Source organism: Maylandia zebra, linkage group LG19, assembly GCF_041146795.1.
Source record: "Maylandia zebra isolate NMK-2024a linkage group LG19, Mzebra_GT3a, whole genome shotgun sequence".
Classification (NCBI taxonomy): domain Eukaryota; kingdom Metazoa; phylum Chordata; class Actinopteri; order Cichliformes; family Cichlidae; genus Maylandia; species Maylandia zebra.
Genome location: NC_135185.1, coordinates 24,262,174 through 24,275,371, shown reverse-complemented (window position 1 = coordinate 24,275,371; position 13,198 = coordinate 24,262,174). Strand labels below are relative to the sequence as shown.

Sequence of the window (13,198 nt, the reverse complement as noted above, 5' to 3'; positions counted from 1 at the left end):
TAAAGTTAATTAGGTCAATATCAGTATTTATCCTGAGATTTCAGATACTGTGGACACTTAACTCTTTTAACTTTTAACTCTGTGGTCCTTGTCTCATAGAAGTAAATCATACAATCTGTAGGTGTTTCAGAAAGCTTGGTCAAGTGGAAAGCAGCACTTTGCGCCATCATTTATTTTCTCATCACAAATGTGGATGAGTATTTTCCATCGTAGGACCAATGCTCCAGTGTGTATACACACAGAGGAAACTCCAGCTGTGATTTGGTTTTATGCTACCTTGAACAGTGGGCTGTTTATTTTTTCTCAGGACTTCCAGCTCAAAGTAGAACTTTCAAGGATATTTTAATAGTCGAGGATGCGGTTCATGCTCTTAAACTATAAAAACAATGGATTCAAAGCATTCAAAAATCAAAGATTAGCAAATAAATTATACCCTACACTAAGTTACAAATAGCACAAAAAGAGCATGCCCATTGTCGCAAATGTGAAATTTAGTCTCTCACAAAATAATTAGACCATTTTGCATTTCATGATGGCTTCTTTCAGATCCCCCACAGGGTGCACATCGGCAGATTAATCCATGTATTCGGGTTTTATGCTAGATGCCATTCCTGACACAACCCTCCCAGGGATTTGTGTCTATTTTTTGAGTCAGGGATATTTCACGTGTTAGCGAAATCTGGTAACCAATGCAAAAATAAATATTATAAAATATTTGGAAACTGGCCTTTTCCCTTTATGGATTGATGTAGGATTTCAGCTGCTCAGCTAGCTATCTGGTCAGCTGCTCATCTTAGCTAGCTAGCTAGCTAGCTATTATCAAGAATATTTTTGGTTTTACAGTTTTTGAAATATGTTGTCAGTGGGTTATGGATCCATGTCAGTTTAGCAATAAGAATCACGGTGACTTAAAAAAGATTCAGCTATGAATTTTTAAGAGAAGGAAGCAGCAGGGAGAATTTCATGGATCCAGGAGTTAACGTGGGTCACAACTGCTTTCCTGCATATTTCAAGATGTCAGTGGGACAGTTTGCCCTGTTGTTGGCAGAGATGGCACCACATCTGAGGAAGCAGAGAAATACTTTTAGAGAGCCCACTGATCCGGAGTAGCTTCTAGCTACGTGTCTAAGGTAAAACATTTTTTTCTATTTACTATTTCCTATCCTTGTGTATTCAGTGTGTTTTGCGCTACAAGTCCACTGTTGCCAAATGCAGCGGTCTGATTGGTCAGAGCTGTTCATTTGAATGTGAAAAATTGAGCATGATTCGGTAAAAATAAAAGCTCCAAAGTCATCCTGTGAAGTTTTCATGTTTGGTGAGATTTTATTTTTCACTGTATGATAGCTTTCACTGCGGATGTATCTGATAAGTTGACTTGCAGTGTTGCCAACTTAGCGACTTTGTCGCTATATTTAGCGAGTTTTCAGACCCCTAAAAAAAGACGTGAAAGCGCGTATCGCTTTTACTCTCAACAAGCAGCGGGTGCTGTAACGCAGTCAGTTCTTCTTTTACTCTTATGCTGTTTTGTGGATCACAAGGTTTAAAACTACTTATAAACACACACACACAAAGTAACTCCACCAGAGTGCCTATTTCGGGTCACTTTTGCCGGTCCAAGCCCGGGTAAAGGAGCAGGGTTGGAATTGTGACATTAAAAAAACAATAATTGCTAAAATAAATTTAATTTGTAGTTCTAAATAAACTCAAAATGCATTTAGGACGTTTTTTACTCCCTTTATGTCTCTTCCACGATGTTATTTCTCTCTCCAACAACATAGGTTACAATTAGATTAGCATGACCAATTATGCAAATTAGGCGATGACGTCATTTAGCGACTTCTAGCGACTTTTAGGACAACCAATAGCGATTTTCCTTACTGAGGAGTTGGCAACACTGTTTACTTGGCCATTAAGTGTTGCTGGCTAGTCAGCACCAAGAAATATTTGTAGCTTGAATTAATTATTTTCATTTTATTAATGTCCAGTTGTGAGCCATCTCCCTCTATCTCAGTGCCTGCACATTTGAAATTAGCAAGGTAAACATGGAAAATATGCCTGTATAGTATTATTAAAAATGCTCTGACTCTAAAATTTTCCAAATGTGCTATGTTGTTGTTTTCAACTATCATTATACTAATTGGACTTTGATGCTAATATCTTTAAAGGTTCATGTAGTTCAGATGATCAAGTCCGTTAAAATATTAGTGACGTAAAAATAGTTATACTGGGTAACAGTGTTTCATGGCATCTTTTTATGTTTCTTTTTACTTTCTAAGGTTTTGATGAATTAAATGTAACATCTTTGAGAATATTTAGTAGAAACTGTTCTGATTTCTATTGGGTTCTGGTGGAAAATGTGGTTGCCAAGAAAATATGCAAATACGGTTGGGTGGCAGTAGTTTGGCTTCACAGTTAATACAGCTTTCAAATAGACAAGTATTTGTTTATCAAAAGAGAGATTTGGATTCATTTAACTGTTTTGTTTACCCCTGGGGCATCGAGACTTGCTGACATAAACTACTAGATAGGCGATTTAGCACTGAGCTATTTTTTTTGTTCTTTTTTAAAGCTTTTAAAATTTGTTTGGTAAGTTATTTTTTCAATATTTTCTGCATTTGTTTAAAACGTTAATATGCCAGCCTTTTCCTGTGTCTATAATTAAGGTTGTCATATTAAGTTTTAAACATTAAACACACATAATCAATGGCAACTTGATTAGCTATGTAAGCAAATATCTAATTAACTATACAAATGGCAACAGCTCAATACATTTAGGCATTCAGACATAGTCAAGACAAAGTTCAAACTAAGCATCAGAACAGGGAAGGTGATTTAAATGAATTTGAATGTGGCATGGCTGTTGGTGCCAGACGTCTGTTTAGAGATAAATAAACTAACATAGACATAGTTAACTACACCTGTTCAACTGCTTGCTAATGCAAATATCTAATTTGCCAACCATATGGCAACAGCTCAGTGCATTTAGGCATTTTGAAATGATCAAGACAACCTGCTCAAGTTCAAACTTCAGCATCAGAATGGGGAAGAAATGTGTATGGCTATTGAATGAAATGTGGTATGGCTAATCTAGGTTATGGTTGATCTCAGTATTTCCCAAGCTGCTGATCTACTTGTATTTTCACGCATAACACTCCCTAGGGTTTACAGAAAAGGGTCTGAAAAAGAGAAAATGGCACCAGTAACCCAAATAACTTATACTTTCAGCTGAAGTATGCAAAAGAGCTCCTCTGAATCCACAACATGTCAAACCTTGAAGCAGACGGGCTACAGCAGCAGAAGCCAACAACAGGTGCCACTCTTTTCAGCTAAGAACAGAAATGTGAAGCTACAGTTTGCATGGGCTCACAATAGAAGATTGGAAAAACATCGTCTGATCTAATCACTGTTGATTTCTGCTGCGTCATTCAAATGGTAGGGTCAGAATTTGGTGTAAAACACATGAAAGCATCGATGATTCTTGCCTTGTTCAGGCTGCTAGTCATCTAATGGTGTGGGTGATATTTTCTTTGCACGTTATGGACCCCTTCATACCAACTGGGCATTGTTAAAACCCCACAGCATATGTGAATACTGTTTCTTACCATGTCAAAGGTAGGCCAACCTGGTTCTAGCCAGGTGTGACTGTTGAAGTGACTGGTGAGACTACATTTAGAGTCTTTGTGTTGATAAGCTGGAGCTTTTACAGTACTCAGTCTGCACTGGGAGGTTTGCCAGTGTGCTCATCTAACAGTTGGCCCTGTGGATTTTGATTATTGGAGACAATTAAAAAAAATCTTATAATAAAGAAATCAAAAAACATAGAAACAATAAATAAATAAACAAACAGTATAACAAAAACTGAAAACTCCAAACTGATTTAGAATTACTTTTAATATTAGAAATTAAAAGAAAATGGTAAGAATATGAATATAGTGTAGCATTATTCAGATCAAAGACCTAGAACATGCATGTGATTTATAAATAATAATAATAATTATAATGAAAGCACAACACAAAGCCATGACAAATATTATACATTTTTTTATAATATTATTATATAATATTTGCCCACCCCAAAAGGACTATTGTGCTCCAAATTGTGCCAAGTCTTTAAATGCCCCCATATAAATCGAAAAGTGGAAGCCACAAACAAGCAAGGCAAGTCTCAGCACTCTGTTCTACAGAGGTCTCACATAGGGCACATAACACTACAGTGTTTCTCATGCACAAATGTTTTTATTCACTGATCTCTCCCCAAAACTTACTTTCTATCACAAACCTGTGTTTTATTATATAACTTACTTTGAATGCACTATATCAGCTTACGCAAGCTTGATGAGACTGTAGATTTGCATGGTAGCAGATACTAACATATAACATATATTCATTGTTAATTAAGGATATTTATACATGCAAAGCACTTAACTATTATAAAAAATTTTTTTTAACAAAAGCAGCATTTTTGTTCTTGTAGCTGTTATAGCTACTCATAGTGATAACACATTTATTGTTTATTAATATATGTTTAGATTACACAATTCTGAAAAGTCTTAAATTTTGTTCCAGCAGGCATTTTAATGAAATCAACTGCAGAACAGAGACGGCTGACATTGATAATGAACACCATGTATTCTCAGCATGTAATAAGATTAGGTACATATCTTTGTTTTTCTTTCTTCCAACAACAGATTGGAACCATATTTTGTTTGCACTCTATAGTAAAATTGATATTTCCAGTTTAGAACTGAAGCAGGACTGCAAAATGTATAGTGAGTGAGTCGATTTTCCAAAAACACCTTTCTGGAATAAACCACAGAAACAATAGGCATCAACAACTGAATTTTACTGTTAGATGGCACAAATCTGGCTTGATGAATTTATAATGACCAAAATATCCACAAATGGCTGTAAAAAGTCAGTTCACAAAAAGCTTACACATTTAATAGACTTGTCTAATTGTACACAAGTCTGTTAAACTGATAAAATAAATGCAGCAGTGATACAAAGTGTCCACTAGAGAGCACCATTTAAATCGAATTGAACTGCACCCTTGTTGTTGTTGTTTTTTCTCACAGTCATAGTTGTAGAAACGTAACATATTTTTGTACCGTGCATTCACATATTATTATGCCTTGATTCAAATAAAAAGTTTGGCAATATGAAGTTGATATGAGTTATGCAATAGTTCTTTAAAAAGTGACGGTATACAAGTAATAACTTCAAAATCACATCTTGTTCTTTTTCATCCATTCATTGCTGCCTATACAGTATAAAGGATGGTCATAAAAGTACTCAATGTTGAGCAGTAAATTCAGATTTTAAATGCTTACATCATTTTGCAACATCACTGAGAGATTGTATAAGTAACGCAGAACAGTGTATCACGGCATAGAGTGCACTATATAGCAGATACATTTACACTGAATCCGGGAACTCATAAACCGAGAGACAGTAAATGTAAAACACTACAGGCAACTGATGTGTGACCTGGCATGTGGGGTACTGTGCATCAAATCCAGCATTTTTAAAAGTCAAGCTATAAGCAAGAGGAGCTGCTGTACCACACGGATATATACTGAGAATGCTGTCTCCTAAATATCCTCCACAGCAGTTTCACTCAGAGCTTCAGCGATTATCAGGCCCACCTACACTGAAGTAAATGTTGATAATGCAATTTGTTATCGACCTCCTTTATTTATTCCTGTATTAGGCAGAAAATATGAATCAGTTCAGTTAAATACTGTCCATGACGATGTTTAAAACTAATTATACGTAATGTTATTGTTCAGAGTGGAAGGTGGGAAATCCTTCAAAAATACATGCATGTGTACGGGAAGATTACTTGTTTTAATTGTGCTATTTTTCCACAATTATTTTTTTTGTTAATATATTTTATTAGAATTATGGTTGTAAAATCTTTTATATCCTTTTGCTTTTACTATTTGTCTCTTTGGCAACCTTTGAATTAGTTTCACTATGATAAACATATTATATAAATAAGATACGAATCACTAACTGACAAAGTGTATTAATTTAATCTGAGTATGTGGACACGTGTGTGCAACACAAATTGGTGACAGCACAAAGTCACAAGCATGCCTTTTATGCATATGCTAGCTGCTCTTTTTGTGCCCTTTATTCTCAACTATTTCTTCCCTTCATAAGGTCATAATTGTGTGTTTATATTTGAATTACATGTAAAAGAGCATCCATGGTCTCTATTCATGTCCACATATTCATATCCCATTATAAAAGGTTTATTTTTATTCTGTTTTAGTTGTCAAGCACATATGTTATATAGGCCACAGTAATCTAAACTATATTCCAAGCATCCTACATTGTCACTCCTGTAAGTGTGCCACAGCGTCTACACTAGGGCAAAACCCCTGAGCCCCCAAAGAGCAGAGCTTTGTGTGATTCAGGCGGCGGTTGCTCCTCTTGCTCTCTGAACTCTGGTGCTTCACCTTCAACTACAGTCTAACCGGAGTGGGAGGGAGGAGGGGGAGGAAGGAATAAGGAAAATGGGGGAGGAGATAATGGGGGCGGCGGTTATGCCACATTAAAAGTGGAAGTTCATTCTCTGATAAACACATAGCTACACATCCCACTGGACCCACTGTCTGAGATGGCAGCCAGTACTAAATGTGAGGTTGTCTGAGCTACAGCACTACAAGGAGAGAAACCACATGGAATTCATGTTTTGTCCCTAGGTTGTTCGTTTGAGAACGTTAGAGGATTTTAATGTGCCTCTCTGTACCTCACAGTTTCCATTCAGGGGGCTCTCCAGACGCACTGCAGCTCTTCACAGAAGACATGCATAATCATGGCAGAAGGGAGGGGATGAAACAAAGGAGAGATGTGTAAAGCATCATATACATACGGCTCTTTATATTGTACCCCTTTTAGGTATTCTTATGGGTGTTTTGGTTTTAGGTTTGATTTTTAGTGTTGTTACACACAAAGGAAACAGCCGCAACTCAGTACTTCAAAGGGGCCCTTGCAATCCCACATAGACAGACCACATTTCAATGGAGCATGCTGTGCTGTGCTTTGCTGCACGGTGCTACAGACAGACAAGCGCTGTTACGGAGAAGAGCAGACCGTGGCTTCTCATTAAAAGCACTACTGTTTCCTCCGCAGATTACATTGCTATGGGAAAACTACACAGGGAAGACACCCTTGCCACATCTACAGCTGAAAGATGCAATGTTACATGATTGGAACTGTCAAATAAAGCATACAGTTGGTGGAGTCTCAAAACAAGTGTTCAAAAAAAATGACAAAACATTTTTAATGGAAATGATTGACAGGTTGTTTACAAAGAAATGTGAGTTTTCTTGATGTTTAGAAATGTCTAGCTTTTGTATGAGGGCTGCCTACTTCAGCCTTGTTGTTGTTGTTGTGCTTTACAACTGGTCAAGGCCTCTGAACAAATCCTGTTGCTTAAAAGGTGAGAAAAGTGATGTATGCAGTAGTTACACACATGTTCAGAATTAGCATCGCAAGATTGTATGATAACAAAAAAGAAAACATGAATTGAATGAGTCTAATTTTACAACATTTTGTGGTAAATTTTTGTTACCACATTTTTATTTAAAATAGTACTTATTAGAGGTAATATTGTAGTGAATGTGAGGCTTTTAAAATTAGATAGTTCTGTCTCAGCCTAGTTTTTCTTGTTTTAGGTCCTAGGCACGAGCAATCTCCCAATTTGATATTGTGGAAATTCTTAATTTCTGGATCGATCTGCTTTTTGTAGGACAGAATGCTTATTAATTAGAAATTAAGTAACAGCACTGCCCAAACCTTCCTACTTGACTTAGATTAAGTAAAATGGAGACTTATTAATAATAGAAATTAGTACAATGCACTGAAACAAGCACTATTAGAATTAATCAGAACCAGTGCAGCCTCATTGTAGACACAAGTTAAACGACACAAAATAAAGACATAATGTCTATATAATAAGATTTTGGCCCATTATATGACCAAGACCAGCTTCACCGAATCTCCATGTCAATGGAAAAATCCAAAGTGATAGAATCCAAATAACTCAGCAATGGGTCATAAAAACACAAGAGAAGTGTAGAAACTTTTCTTCCACCACCGAAAAACTTTTTTTTTTTTTTGCCATACATTGGTCAAAAGTTTAAGTTTAAAATTTTAGATCCCAATTAATCCGATTTCAGTGGCATCAAAAAGCTTATACAGCGAGGACAACAGATATACGGACATACACACAAAGACACAAAGGGTTGCTAGGGGAAGTGGAAACAGCTGGGGAATGAGACACAGGTGAACTGAATCTAGGGAAGACACAGGAGACAGCTGTTAAATAAATAAAACAGGAAGTAAATTTATATAGCTTTATTTGATTCATTTCTTTTTAGATTGCTGAGAACCTACATTATGAAAGAATTAGCAAAAATCACACTTGCATTCATCGGCTCCAAATAGGCATGAAAATGAAGCGCTGGCCTGGCTTAACTGAGTTTTGGGAGCAGTACCCAGCTCTGTGATGTAGGTTAATGACTAAATAGGGATGTGATTCAGTCTTAGAGTTAGCAGCAAAAAACATGCTGCTGTCTTGAGCTGTGAGTCAATTATAGTGCTGAACAACCTGGATCAGAGAAAAAGAGAGCAATTTTCACATGCTTATTCAACTTCTTTTTATTCTCTAAAACAAGGATATACCATTTGTGATTAGACCTACCAAGCTGGAACTCTCAGTACTTTTACTTGTAACAACGTATTTATAAATTGTGGTTTTTGTGCATTTGCTGTTTAGTTCAGACACCCTACTTGTTTAAGGCTGGGTGTGTAACACTCTGAAGCTTGAGCAAGTTTTCAGTTAGCTTACATTTATTCATCAAGGCAAAACATTATGAAAAAGGACTTAATTCCCTAAAATGAAATGAGCAGAGTGTCTGAAGTAATTTCACACAAGCCGAATGAAACACTGTGTAGATGGGAGGTGTGGTTAAAGTAGTCAGCGCATAACCTGTAGGTGTGATATAAAGGGAAGTAGATCTCCCCTGTTTGTGTATTATTCACTTATGTTGATGCTGAAAGTCCATGTTGTCACAGAAAGTGACGTGGGAAAGGGTGACGAAACAAATCAACAAAAACCGATTGGAGAACCAACTTTGGTGATTTGCAGTGACCTTTACCTCTAAGCGTAGCAAAGTGAGATTCCAGCACTCTAGAGGTAAAGGGGTCCAGTTTTCTTTTACTTGAGATTGTCACCTGTAACAACTCTAACACAGCAGTATGAATTAATGAAAGGGGATCTGTCTCCGGTGCTTTTTCTTTCATCCGTAATCCCTTTATTGATTCAAAAGTCAGAGACAACTAAAGTTTTCTGTCCCATATTTGAGGTAATTTTAAAGTTGTTTCTATCATTTCTACTTTGATAACAAATGTTTAATACATTTTTTGTTGTCGTTCTTGCTAAAGGTATCACTAGGTATCATTGTTGCAGTATGTGGGGTTAATTAGGACCACACATTAGAAAGGAGTAATCTGCTAACGTTTGGTAAAGTTGTCAGTTATTATGTTTCTCCTTTAATGCTGAGAGGAGGCGAGTTCCTCTTCTGGGTGTTTTAAATTGAGAAACTACTACTGCTAACTCCTGAGTCAAGAACTTAAACTCTGTCTGGTGCTGTGTGATAGAGCTCTGTAGCAGTCAGTACTGATTATAAAGCTGCTCCTATAGTCTGGAAACATAAGCATCAAACTAGCTGAGATGTGAAACACAGATTTTGAACTTTCAGGACAAAAAAAGTAGTAAACACAGATTAGGAAGTTAAATCCAGGCAAGCTTTGGGTCCTAGTAGCCATATGCACAGACAATAATACAATCACGAGCTCAGCAAATTTTTTAGTGGCAATTCAGATTGTGGAGTGTGTGATTCTTCCTCAGAAGATGGTCAAGCTGCCCACTGCATAAAGAGTTTCATGCCACAGTTTTCATGCTGCTGAGTAACAAATCTGAGATTGTACTTATGATGAAGTAGCCTGCATATAAATAAAGCCATTTTATCTGACATATGCTACGTTAAACATTTTTTGTACCACTCTAGGGAAGATATCACACTGAGGATGGCAAGAGTATGTAATATAGCAAGGGGTTCTTTGGAAAGTGCAGACATACATTAGTGGAGCCAGGGGGGTGCGCTTTCATTTCCTGGTTTTAATGGAGAGAGCCTCTAGGTCCACACATGGGTCAAAATGAGAGTTCATTTCTTGTTTTGTTTTTTATGCAGCTTTGGAGCCCCGGGCCCAGAAAGTATGGACTAAAATGCTTATTTTTTACAAAGCAAATTCTTAGTTAAGTTGGCAATTATTGGTCGGTACTAATGATTAAAGATGAAAACAGTGATTCAAATACCTATTGTGTCACAGTACTCGTTCCTGTTACTGTAAATGTCTAGTCAAAACACAGTCTAGTGAAAGCTGTAGTGCTTAAAGATCTTTCAGTTGTTGTTTATAATCCATTCATGCATTTATTGCTATTCAACACCCCTTAAAAAAGGTTATGAACTAAACTCTGGCTTTGGAGAACTGTTACAAACAATTTGAAATACATACTTTTAAATTTCATAGTAAATTCTTGGATCAATTTTGGTGTTTTTTCCATCGATGCATTGTCATATGATGTGGCTTAACATATTTAAAAAAAAATCTTTCTCTACCACTTAATAATTAACTTTAGTTAAGCGTGGGCTGTCAGTATGCAATCAGGCTACTAATTGTGATTTTTCTCTCTGCTTTCACAAGTGAGCGAGGAAGGGTTTGGCTAAACCTCATGAAAACCTGGCAGTCGAGGAACGCTGTGTTTAGCTCTTCAGGTGGGCATTTCTATATCCTAATGTCGTTTACATTATGATTGTGTGGTTTAACTGATTGACTGTAAAGGTGGTTGCATCTGTTTTTTCAAATCAAACTATAACGTAGAGTTGCACATGTTTCTCTCTCCTCTCGTCTGCTCTCTGTGCAGCCATGTTTGCATGTGTTTGTTTCGCCATGTGCTTGGGAAGTGGATTGGAGCAGAGGAGGGACGGGCAAAGGAAAATTACTTGAATGATGACACCGCCTTATGTTACTGTAAGTAAATGGTTCTTAACAGTCTCAAATAGGCTACTGGAGAAATCTCATGACAGTTACATTATCCAGGGCAACTTTATAGCCCGGGTGGCAGTCAAGTTCACAGGGGCATAAACTCACTGGTCACAATTTAGGCAGCTCACACTTATAAAAGCACATAGTTCTGAGATTCTTCATACTATTTCACTGGTCAGTTGTAAAGAAGAAATCAGCAGCTATTCGTAGTTTCAATGCAATTCCTCAGATTATCTGAAAGACAGTGCAATTTGGTAGTGTACACTGTCAAAGAATCACAGAAGTGGAACAACTGTAAACATGGTAATTGACCATGCCGTCCCCTAGCTGCTTTACCAAGTGTGTCCTCTGGATGGCAGTGTCAGGCTGCGCTAATAACTGTCAGCCCCAGCTCTCTCATTAGTGAGGTCTAGCAGGCCCCCTCCGACATGTCTCATAAATGTCAACACCAATACAGCGGGGGACAGTGGGCTTGGATGTAACAAACACAGACGCATGAAAGTCCACTCTGTCTGTCAAATCAATCACCGCGGCGAGCCACAAGCTACATGTTCACACCTCACGAGGAAACTACCTGCAAGTTGGCATTTGGTTGGTTTCAAGTGACAAAGAATAAATCCTTCCAGATTGTTAGGGATTATTTTTGATCTTGAAGGTAACATGGAATGTGTAATAAGCAGTACAGCACCTTTGTCATTTGTCTTATGAAAAAACTATTCATATGTATGGTATACGTTTTTGGCATGTCTTTTAAAGTTATTCTCACCTTGCTGTGGTCAGGAAGTCTCCATTCTCCTTCACTATACTCGCCAGTCCACCATCCCATCTCTTTCCTTCTCCTCTTTCTATTCTCTCCCCCTTTCTTCCCCATTATCAAGCCTCTTCTCACACTCTTTTCCATTCTCTTACAATCGGGCCACTGGAGCAGGTGGATTGGAGATAACTTGCGCTGTGCTTTGTTTTCACCCTGACACTGTCATTAATCATTGCCCAAGCCACACTTCAACATATAATAATAAGGACTGGCTACTGTGTGGGGGCTGCTGCCCAATTGCCTTTCATTGTGCGGATGCCAAATTGGAGGTGAACGGCCATAGCCAGACACTACTCCCCTGTCCCCTGACTGTCTCATCATTTAGGTATTTATCCATCTCAGCCCAGTCTGTGGAGCTTCTCCCTACCCTCCCAAGAGGCCCAAGATTGTTAGAGGGAGGATCAGATTTGTTGCTCAGGCTTTTTGGCTTTGATTCTGTGCCTATAAGTTAGGGATTAGAAGCAAATTTCCCACAGGGCAGTGCTGGATTTGCTGGTGTTTAACTGTTTAACCTGTCTTAGTCTTGTGTGGCAAAGGGGTGTGGGCGTTGGTGGGAGGGAGGACAAGGAAGCAGGGTTTAAAAAAGAGACTGGCCAACAGGCCCAGAGAGACCCAGGTGGGTTAAGCATTGATAAGTGAGGCTGACTTATCCATCACATTGCCAGTGGAGGTGGTATAGTCCAGCAGTGTATGTGTGAGACGATGAATGAGAAAGAAGTTTTTCACTTAGAACCCAGAGCTCTTGGGTATAATACTCGACATGTGATAATATGATGTAATAAGACTGTAGTACACGTGGATGGGCTGGTTTGGTGTCAGAGGGGTGAGAAGTTAAAAATGAAAAGGTCCGTGTTTTCAAGAAGCTTACGGATGGAGGCAGGCTGGTTCTTGGTTTTGGTCTAGGGTCAGGGTTTTGACTGTTGCCTCCCTTTGTGGGCTGCACTCTGAACACACAGAGGTGTCCCGTCAAACACAGTCCCCCTTAGAAGTGGATTCTAAGGGGGACGTTGGAGCATTTAGCACAAAAAGGCGTGCTCCTCGGGCCTCGCCATCTTTCCTTCTACAAACAAGGACTAAATCCTCAGGTGTACACGCAGAGAGAGTGCTGTGGACTTTGATCTCAACCCTCCGTTGCTTTGCTCAGTACACAGGTGTATTAATAAGTGCTGTTAGGCGTGCAAATATCAACAAAGGCTGTAAAGATTGCGTGGATATTGTTGCTAGTTTAATTAGTGTCGATCCTAATGGGTTCATTTTTGGGGG

The 13,198-nt window shown here is 38.1% G+C and overlaps 1 long non-coding RNA gene across 1 annotated transcript in view; it reads left to right on the top strand.

The window, feature by feature from the left end:
* Nucleotides 1–773: 773 nt before the first annotated feature.
* Nucleotides 774–13,198, top strand: part of LOC143414157 (uncharacterized) — a 97,282-nt gene continuing 84,857 nt past the window's right edge. The window contains exons 1-4 of the long non-coding RNA XR_013094685.1: nt 774–1,130; nt 3,226–3,310; nt 10,780–10,850; nt 11,000–11,106. This is a non-coding gene — a long non-coding RNA (uncharacterized LOC143414157). The remainder of the gene's footprint in view (nt 1,131–3,225; nt 3,311–10,779; nt 10,851–10,999; nt 11,107–13,198) is intronic.